At 46.4% G+C, this 8,847-nt stretch overlaps 1 pseudogene; it reads left to right on the plus strand.

The window, feature by feature from the left end:
- Positions 1-1,505: 1,505 nt before the first annotated feature.
- On the plus strand, positions 1,506-6,172 carry LOC146398882 (uncharacterized; annotated as a pseudogene).
- Positions 6,173-8,847: the final 2,675 nt, after the last annotated feature.

The raw sequence follows: 8,847 nt of genomic DNA on the forward strand, positions 1-8,847 counted from the left end.
TGTACAGAATACTGCTGATTCAGGAGGATCACTCATGCACTGTTTCCAGAGTTTATACTGGAGCTTGATCACCTATTGCCACATGGATGATCATCTCCAGCCTCTCCCAGAGGATGGAATTGATAGAGTGTGTTCCAAAGACCCATCCATCATAAATCACGTTGTGGGACTGTTGGGCAAACAGTCCCATGAAGCAGGCTATTCCAGCATCCTAAAGATCACCTCCCAGGAACTGAAAGTGGAAGGTTAGAACTTTCTTTGGATAATTCATCACTGTACAGCCTTTACCTGCTCGTAGACATTTGGGGCTCTTAGGAACCAAACTAATGATACCTGGAACAACAAACCGACTGAATCTCAAAAAGGGAAGGAAGCATATCCTTGTGATTTCATCTACACAAAACTATAGAAATGGCAAATTTAATCTGTGGTGATGGGAGGAGAGGCTACAGCCACAGCACTGTGTAGCTCAATTGCATTTTATTATGTGCAATTGATCTCAATAAAGGTGATTATTTTTGTTAAAACCAATGCCCATTTACTTTGCTGTTGGCAGTCATTTTGTGAAAGACTTTATGGTATCACTTTTATGGTCTGATAACACTGTAAGGTGAGCACAATGAACCCTAATTTAAAGAAGAAGAAACTGAGACTTGGAGCTATAAAGCCCCTTGCCCAGAATCTTATCTGGTAAATGACAGAATCTGACTTTGAACCCAGGCCTACCAGGCACCAAAAGCAGTGTCCTGAACCCCTGCCAGTGAGCACCATTATTCTATGCTCAGCACCTCTCTAGGCTGTGTTTGGCTTTTCTTTTTTTCTTTCTTTTTTCTTTTTAGGGCCTCACTCATGCCACATGGAGGTTTCCAGGCTAGGGTTTGAACTGGAGCTGTAGCCACCAGCCTACACCACAGCCACAGCCATAGCAATGCCAGATCGAGCCATGTCTGTGACATACACCACTGTTTGAGGCAATGCTGGATCCTTAACCCACTGAGCTAGGCCAGGGGTTTAACCTGTGTCTGCATGGATGCTAGTCAGATTTGTTTCCACCAAGCGTTGATGGAAACACCCATGTTTGGCTTTTCATTTGTATTTTTCTGCTTTTCTATACAAGTCCCAAAAGCTAGAGACAGTACCAACAGTGAAAGTAGGCATACACCATGGGGTATCCTGGGAGTTTTCAGACTTTTTCATATTCGTGTATCTTCAGACACAGTTGTGTGGTGTTATTTTTTTTAAATGGGGATCTTACTCTATAAACTGTAACAGGATTTTTTTTCATTTAGTAACATTTTATGAGTTAGTATTGTTTAGATAGTGTTCATTGGTTGGCACTTTCAGATCAAGAAGAGAGATAAAGTTTTCCTTTTATAAAGTGTCAGCAGCAGGCTGTTTACCATAGACAGCAGTGCTGCAGGCACACCCACAGAGGTCTCTCCTCTTGTGATTTAGATGTTGTATCCTCTCCAGGCAGACACTAGGAAGGTGAGTAACTTACAGGAGGCAGAGAGACAGCAATATGGCGAGAATGCGTGGCAGCCGGGGCTGTAACACCAGCACGGGCCGCAGCGCCAGCACCGCCGCCACTGCCGCTGCTGCCAAGGAGAACAATGGGGAGGAGGGTGAGGGCGAGCACGGTGCTGGGGGCCACAGCCGCCGCCACTGCCACCTGCACTACTGCAGCACTGGTGAGGAGGAGGAGGAAGAGGAAGAGGAGAAGGAGATCCAGGAGGTGCAGATAACAGGGGATGAGGAGGAGGAGGGTGGAGGTGGGGGTCTGGAGGAGGAGGAGGAGGAAGAGATGGGGCTGGACTGGGACCAGCCCTTGGAGCCTGAGGACTTGGCTGGGGAGGAGCTGGAGCCTGAGCTGGTCCATATGATCAATATGGACCAGAGCTCTATGCTGAAGCCCTAGGCGCCACTGCAACTGCTGGCGCCCCAGGCCTGTGGTGGGCCGCCCAGGGGATGGGACCCCGAGCGGGCCCAGCTGAGCAAGAACACCCGGCTGGCAACCCACTATGATTTGCGCATCTTCCAGGAGTACCTGAGCAAGAAGGCGCAGAGCCCAGACTTGGAGACCATGGACAAGGGGGCTCTGTGCCACGTGCTGTGCTTGTTCTATGCATTCTATGCAGAGGCCCACTCCAAGAGTGGCCAGCTCTACAGCATGTCGTTGCTCATCATCATCCACAGCTCCCTCAACCACTACCTCAATGAGTCCCCTTACTGCCGCACGCTCGACCTCACCAAGGACCCCAAGCTGTGCAGCGCCAACTTGACTGGCTGTGGTCATGTGCAAGCTCGAGGAACAGGGTGCCCCGCCAGAGGTGCAGAAGCAATCCATCACGGGGGCCGACCTGGGCAAGCTCTAAATCTCCAGCATCTTCAGCACCAACATGCCCTTCAGGCTGCTCAACAAGGTCTGGTTCGAGACGTGCATGTACTTCTGCACGTGAGGCCGTGAGAACCAGCGTGAGCTCAAGGACTCCTTTGGGCTGGCGATGGATGAGGATGGTGGCAAGTTCGTCTACCTTAAGTACTTCGGGCCCTACCACAAATTGTGCTCATTGTCTTGGAGCAAGAAGCATGCCAAGAGCAGTGACGAGGAGAAATTGCCCCTCATGTATGAGACAGGAACCGAGTTCTGCCCTTACACAAGCTTCGTCAAGTACCTGTCGAAGCACAGACCCCTCTGCAAGGCATTCTTCCAGCTGCCCCGTGACCACTGCAGCGAGGGCGATATGACCTGGTACGAGGACAAAGACATCAGCAAGAACTTGCTGGGCACCAGGATGTAGATGCTCTCCAAGGTGGCCAAGCTCTCCAAGACCTACACCAACCACTGCATCGGGGCAGTCTCCATCACCATGCTCAACAGCATCATGGGCATCAGTAGTAAACTGGGCTCGCCCGCCCGGCAAGGCTGCTATACTGAGGCTCTGAATGGGGTGGCTTGCCACCACTCCCACCATACCCCCACTCATTCCTCCCACCACCACTGCCCCCAGCCACCCTGGCTGGGGAACACCTATATCCTCCCCAGAGTCAGCCAGGTTGGCCCCAACATGAAATCTAAGGCTGAGCACAAGCATGCTCTGTATGAGTCCGTGTTTGGGTCTGGGGAAATCTGTGGCCCCTCTTCTCCCAAAAGACTTTGTATCCACCCCTCAGAGCCTGTGGATGCGGTGGTTGTGGTTGCTGTGAAACATGACCCCCTGCCTCTTCTTCCAGAAGCCAATGGGCACAGAAGCACCAATTCTCCCACAATAGTTTCACCTGCTATTGTTTCCCCAACCCAGGTAACCAACCAAACTCTATGCATGAAATGTTTCTCTGGTACCACTTTGAGATTAACTTGTGCTAGCACAGGTCTGAGCTGGGGAAGTTTTTCACAGGAGCAAATATACTGAATCAGATTTGATTTCACCCTTGGAAGCTTAGCCCTCTTGATGCTTTTCAGGAAAGTTTACACCTAACCTTAAAGCCTGGAAGAGGGCAAGTAATCTAACCTTCACTGTGGCCCAGTAATGCTGAAAACTTCAAAGTTCACAGAACTTTGGGTCAGCCCAGCCCTTGAAGCTTCTCCTGGTTGAGTGCCTGAGTTTATAAAGCAAAGAATGCAAGAATACTGTGCACATAAATGAAAAAGCTCCTGAAATAAATTTGAATAAAGGAAGCACTAAAATAAAAATAATAATTTACAGGAAAATATCCTTTTACCAAGTACATTTGGCTCTGTTTTCAGAGTAGATATATATATATATATATATATATTTAGGAAAAATCTAAAGGGTAAAATATGAAGTCTTGCACATTAACTTAAATATAATACACACTAATTTCTTTCTATCATCTACCTATCTATCATCTATCTATCTACATTCAGCATCACCATCGACAAGTAAATATCCCCAAGAACATCTATAAGGCAGCATGCCTCCCAGGATGTCGGTGTGCCATAGTTTATTTAGCCATTCTGTCTTTGTTAGGAGGCTCAGCTCCTCCCATCCTTTCAGAATTACACGTGCTGAACTCACATTCATACCTAAGTGCTGCAACTTATTCATTTATTTGGTTTTTTTATTTATTCAGGTCTTTTTTGGCATATTTAAGTTCTGGGCCAGGGGTCCAATAGGAGCTGCAGCTGCCAGCCTATGCCAGAGCCACAGCAACACCATATCTGAGCTATGTCTAGGACCTACACCACAGCTCATGGCAAGGCCAGATCCTCCACCCACTGAGTGAGGCCAGGGATCAAACTTGCAACCTCATGGCTCCTAGTTGGATCTGCTTCTGCTGTGCCACGATGGGAACTCCAACAACTACATACTTTTAAAATAAAAGACAATGCATTGGAAAACGCATTGGAAAAAAAATGACCAAAGCATCTGAGCAGGCATTTCATTAATGATCAGGGGAAAGGAAATGAATATGAAACCACATCATTGGGGAACTCCCATCCCAGACAATCCTTTGCAAACCTCAGAACTTCTACAGTATTAAAAGAATACACACCAATCTCAAATATTTGGATATCCCACCAATTTTGCCTGTTGGCAGTAAGAAAAGGGCCATTCAATCAGACTTCCTGAAACCAAACATGCTCCTAGGTGACTATGTGACAGGCCTCTGGTAGCAGCTTTCAAATGCAACTTTCTAGCCCAAAGGGAGAACTCCCAGGACACCCCACTCATGTCCACACACAATACTTTTACTGCCATGATAGGAGTCTACTCACATCACTGAACAAAGCAGGACCCTGTGCGGTCCTCCAAGGTACAAAAGCCCTGCTGTGTCCCCCATTGCTTTTTGTAGAAAAATGTTTTAGTCTTCTAGACATTCCCTAAGTTCAAAATGGCAGATTCAGGTGGTTACTAACTACAAAATGGAGGGAATGCAGAAACAAAGGAAAAGCAAATCCAACATAATCCTTTCCATGACTGTTATTTTAAAATAAGGCCTTGATTTAAGACCCCCCCCCAACTGTAGTGGTCATGTCCTGTGGCTTCCATCAGCTGACTTGAAACTAATGATGCTGAGAGGGTTAAGAACTAAAACTCCTGGGAGTTCCCTTTGTGGCTCAGTGGGTTAAGGACCTGACCAGTGTGCATGAGGATGTAGGTTTGATCCCTGGCCTCGCTCAGTGGGTTGAGGATGTGGTGTTGCCATGAGTTGTGGTGTAGGTCACAGATGCAGCTCGGATCTGGTGTTGCTGTGGCTGTGGTGTAGGTCAGCTGCTACAGCTCTGATTTGACCCCTAGCCTGGGAACCTCTATATGCCATGGGTGCAGCCTGAAAAGGACAAAAAAAAAGGAAGTCAATCAAAATTTACCAGCTATATCCTTAAAACTCAACACAGTTACAGAACCAGGGAAAATGATGAATGACGAGCCCATTATTAGCAGTACATAGACTACTTAGGAAACACATTTATACCACTACTCAAATACACAGGCACATCCTAACACAAAACCACTGTTTAATCAATAATCCTTTATTATTTAACTTAGCCAGCACAGATGGGTGAAAAACTAGGCTAAAATAGCAAAGGCCTACACTTTGCAGTCAAACTCATGGGAAAGTGAGATGGCATTCATTATTATGGCAAGAAAAACACAGTTACTGCCTGATATGACCACCAGCCTGGGTGTTTCATCAAGAGATGTGTCAGCAACACACAGCCACCCATCCTACCCTTGGATCTACCAGCTTCCCTATAAAAACTGACCATAAATTCTTCAATGAAAAAGTCAGTCAAATACTAGTTTTCTCTCATAAGCAATCAAATCACAAATCAGCTACGATCTGAAATTTATGTTAAGCAAGTACAATTTCCTGCTTTTATGGTACACATATTTTAGATTGACAATCTTCTCCACATATAGTCAGGAAGGATTATAGAATTTCAAATACCAAATTAAAAAGCTGTTATTTCGTGCTCTTTATGACTTCAGTTAAATATTCACCTATTTAGACTTCAGAGCTGCTAATGACACTAAATTCAATACCACATTGGTTGAGTCTTTTGATCAACTTTGTTCACTTTGTTCTGCAGAAGCCTGCTCCAGGAGTGAAGACTCCACCTCTGTAACACAATAACAACATAAAAGAGCACGCAAAACCTAATTCCAGCCCCTTCCTCTATTAGCATGGCTTGCTGGAGAACTAGCTGTTGAATCAATGCAGAGCTCACAAAAATATGATTCTTAACTCCATCAGGGACCAGTTTTGGTTCCACTCCTAAAATCAGCCAAATGGGAAAGTAGCTATTATTCCAGAGGAAACTAGTACCCAGCAAACCCATTGAGATTGTTCAGTGACCAGTGAAACCATTTCCATGATACTGGTGTGCTGCAGGGGGCACACGGAGGATCATCAGCCTGAGTAAGAGCTACTGTTTATAAACTCAGCCATCAGACTCAGGAGAATTAAGTAAACATATGGGCAAAATAAAATTTGATAGTCAATTATTAATAAAGCATAAATAAGACAAACTGGGAGTTCCCATCATGGCACAGTGGAAATGAATCCAACTAGGATGCATGAGGCTGCAGGTTTGATCCCTGGCCTCACTCAGAGAGTTAAGGATCTGGTTTGTTTTAGTCATCGCCACAGCTGTCAGGCCTGGTGAATTCATGGGGACAGGGAGGGAATGGATCTCTGCAGCAAATGGGACTGAAGAACATACCTCCAATGGTTTCAGTGCTGTGTCTGTAGGAGCGGCCACCCGCCCTTATCCCTGCGCACAGGCACATGAACACTCAGAGCCACACTGTGTATGGAGGACCAGGGGCACTGGAGTGGAAGCTGGGCCATTACCTTTCCCAGTGTAAGTAAGCAACCCACTGGACCCTCAAATCGCCACCACATCCCCAAGCTTCAGGCTATTCTGGTACAGAGACACCTTTCCACCCTCAGGAAATTTGGGGTGCATGCCCTTCAAGTAGACCTGTTAAGATAGAACGGGAAGAATTTTATTTGGAATGTCCCTGGTTTCTGAGGCCCCTGTTGACTAGAACCTGCCTGGAGCTGGGCAGGAATGACACAGGTGCTCTTTTCCCAGTCCACATACTCTCCCCATGTCCCCAAATGACATGCATCTCCTGCTATCAAATACATCTTGGAAGTTTCTACAAATCCCAGAGAGAGGAGGGTGAGGGGCTCCTGGAGCTCCTTCCTACCCTCCTTACCTTGATGACACGATCCACATAGCCTTGGTCCTCATCGCTGGTGATGGGAGTGTAGGGCCTGATGACAAGACTGCTGTTGATGCAGGCAGAGAGGTAGACATGTTTGCCTGGGGACCACGTGCACAGATACAAAAGGGCTGCTGTGGACTGGCTGCATTCCTGTTACCTTTCAAAATACTATGGGATGTTTTGAGAGGGCAAAAGTGCCTTGCTTCCTGCTGGCGTCCCAAGAAACTATTGGGTGGGGAGGACTGCCCCACTGATGCCCCAGCTGGAGCCCTTCCACCAAAAACTCCCCAGTGCAGGAACTTGTGCCAATGACTGCCAGAGCCTTCGTAGTGATTGAGGGCCTGGGTGATGGGGAAAAGATTAGTATTTGCTCAGAGGAGATGTGAGCAAATCCTGCAGGATGGAGGGAGGCTGCTGAGTCTTACAAATGTCTGGGGGCACAGAAGCCATACCCTGGGGGCACCACACAACCTGGAGGACCCAAGCCAGGTGGGGAAAGGGGAGTGGAGTGAGCAAAACACTAACCAAGTGTCAGCTGCTGCAATGATTCTGGAGATGGTACTGATGCTCATTTAGGAACTTAGTGTTGAGCTCTGTTGGCAGCAGAAGCACAGGCAAGAGTCAGAAATAGACCCCTAGAGCCTGGAGCCACACCTTTGCGAAGATGGCCATTTTTTTTTCCATACAGTTTCCCAGCCAGATCGACATTTGCTGGTGGTTTCTCCTGAGGCGTCTCTCCATGGCTTGTAGATGCCCATCTTCTATGTCTTCGCATGGTCTTCTGTCCACGCATGTTTTGACCTAAATTCCTTTTCTTATAAGGACACCAGTCATATTGGATTTAGGCCCAACTCTATGACTTCATTTTATTTCTTTTTTTTCAAGAGAAATAATGAATGCAATATATTTTAAAAATCACAATTAATGCAAAAATTCATGACGATGAACACAATACAAAATTTTAAATAAATACAGGATCAGTATTAGTAATTTTGCCTTATGTCTTGTGTTCCAGTATTACTCAGTATGATAATGCTTATTTATAAGCTGAGAAAAAATAAATATCTGGGGTACATTTTATCTCTTTAAAGACTATCTCTGGAGGTCCTGTCCTGGCTCAATGTTTAACAAATCCTACTAGGAACTATGAGGTTGTGGGTTTGATCTCTGGCCTCCATCAGTGGGTCAAGGATCCGTTGTTGCCATGAGCTGTGGTGTAGGTTGCAGATGTGGCTTGGATCCCATATTGCTGTGGCTGTGGTGTAGGCTGGCAGCTACAGCTCTGATTAGACCCGTAGCCTGGGAGCCTCCATGTGCTATGGGTGCAGCCCTAGAAAAGACAAAAAAAAAAAAAAAAAAAAAGACTCTGCAATCCATCACATTCTAAGGTCTAGGGCTGGACGTCAACATATGAATGTGGGAGAATACAATTCAGTCTATAACAGGGAGGTTTTGTTTTTTGTTTTTTGTTTTTTTTTTTTTTTGCCTTTTCTAGGGCTGCTTCCTGCTGCATATGGAGGTTCCCAGGCTAGGGGTCTAATTGGAGCTGCAGCCACCAGCTTACGCCAAAGCCACTGCAACTCAGGATCCAAGACTTGTCTGTGACCATCACTGCAGCCCACAGCAACACCAGATCCTTAACCCA

This window comes from Sus scrofa, chromosome 10 (genome assembly GCF_054392235.1).
Source record: "Sus scrofa isolate SSC_HxYL_T2T_F1_AM1 chromosome 10, Sscrofa_HxYL_maternal_Yorkshire_Landrace_v2.0, whole genome shotgun sequence".
NCBI classification, from domain to species: Eukaryota; Metazoa; Chordata; class Mammalia; order Artiodactyla; family Suidae; genus Sus; species Sus scrofa.